Genomic DNA, 1,922 nt, shown 5'->3' with positions numbered 1-1,922 from the left:
AGCCTCCGCTATTTCAGAATCCCCCTGTCGAATGGCCTGTTCTCCCCGGTCGGAATAGGCGGGTCAATTCCTTCCCTTAGAACCGTACTTGAGAGTTTCCTACCTCATACGGCTCGGCAGTCAATTCTTTTGGTGTCCCATTTTTTTACCCTACCATATATCCAATTGAATGAGATTTCTCATAGATCCTATCGATTTGTCTCGGGTTAACCAAAAGAGGTTAATTACATGAGTTTCAAACTTTAATTTGGATTAAATTAATAATGAGTTTTATCTTTTCTCCCACCTTCAGAAAAATAAAGCATAGGCGTTTCGGGATTATCGTCCGTTAGATTTTTCTGAAAGGTAACTATCTCGGTTTCATATCATATATAAATTTATATAGAATCCTTGAAAAAGACTTCTTCCTCATAAAAAAGACTTACTGTCTTTGGGATCTGATGCTACACCGCTGCTCAATAACTTAGGGGATCGGCTCTATTACATAAGTTGATTCCTAATTTTTATCTCATATCATGACATAAATAAGCAGTTCTTATTTATTTTTATTGTATCGGCCCAAAACCTCGCTAATTGATCTTTACGGTGCTTCCTCTATCAATTAGATCCTTTATCCATAGAATAAAGTATCTAGGCATATATATTTCTTCATATTTTGACTTCTATGAAGTTTCTTTTTTTTTTTTCTTTTTTTGTTACAGCTGATAAAAATCGTTTTTTGGACGATGCAATATGTAGAAAGCCTATTTTATTTACTAGCGTATTTATTTACTAGCGTATTTGCTCTTTCTTTCCTTTTTTTTTTTATTTCTATAGTGGAGATAGTCGCACGTAATGACAGATCACAGCCATATTATTAAAAGCTTGTGGTAAGAACGGGTTTCGTTCTAGTGCTCGAAAATAATATTCTAAAGCTTTTGTATGTTCTCCGTTACTTGTGTGGATAAGGCCTATGTTATAGAGTATATAACTTCGATCATAGGGATCAATTTCTAGTCGCATAGCTTCATAATAATTCTGTAAGGCTTCCGCATAATTTCCTTCGGATTGAGCCGACATCCGTTACGGTCGTCATTCGATTCAACGAATTCTCCGTTCCAAAACCGTACGTGAGATTTTCACCTCATACGGCTCCTCCTTTATGTGCATAATGAGAATAATCCATGGAATTAAAAAAAAGGTCGAAATATTGTCATTATGAACTGAGCGGGGCTAATGTTTTTACAAGAAATCTCTAGCCAACCCTCTTGCAAAAGATCTTTTCTTACCATCAAGCGTGTTCGTACTAGATAAATAAAGTAAACTCCAACAATTTCTTTGTTCTCAACGCTCCTTAATTTCCAGGAATTAGTCACTTCAACAATCTTCGATGGTTATATGGGTATCCAAAGTACGAACAAGATGGATGTTTGTTGTCCCAACCATTTCTCTTAGTTCCGATCCCGATAAGGAAAGGGAATCCTTTATAACAATAACAAAGTTTTCGTGTTGTTGATTCCTAGATGTAGTGCTTCTTCCTCTATGCCGCCTATTGGTACTAGTGTAGTAGGGTTGACCCACAATACAGACCCATAGGTGTAACCTTTCGCTCAATACTCGAATCAACAATTGAAGCATCTGAGGTTGCATTAATCGGGGATACACGACAGAAGGAATTGCTTTATTTATAAACTTCACCTTCAACAAGCGTAGATTTCTTTTTTTTTTTCAATAGTCTTTTTTTTTTTTTTTCTATTCCGAATCATGTGTCTTTTTCCTAAGACTAAGAGCGGTAAAATAAAAATAAAAAAAAAAATATATATAAAATAATTAAAATATATAAAATAATTATAATTATATAATAATAATCAAATCGCACCATCTCTGTAATAAGTAAATGCCTCTTTTTCTCCTGAAGTTGTCGGAATTATTCGTAATAAGAT

This window comes from Durio zibethinus, unplaced genomic scaffold (assembly GCF_047325235.1).
Source record: "Durio zibethinus cultivar Kanyao isolate XHJ-2024 unplaced genomic scaffold, ASM4732523v1 HiC_scaffold_3, whole genome shotgun sequence".
NCBI lineage: Eukaryota > Viridiplantae > Streptophyta > Magnoliopsida > Malvales > Malvaceae > Durio > Durio zibethinus.
The sequence above is the reverse complement of the archived record's forward strand: the minus strand, read 5'-3'. Positions refer to the sequence as shown.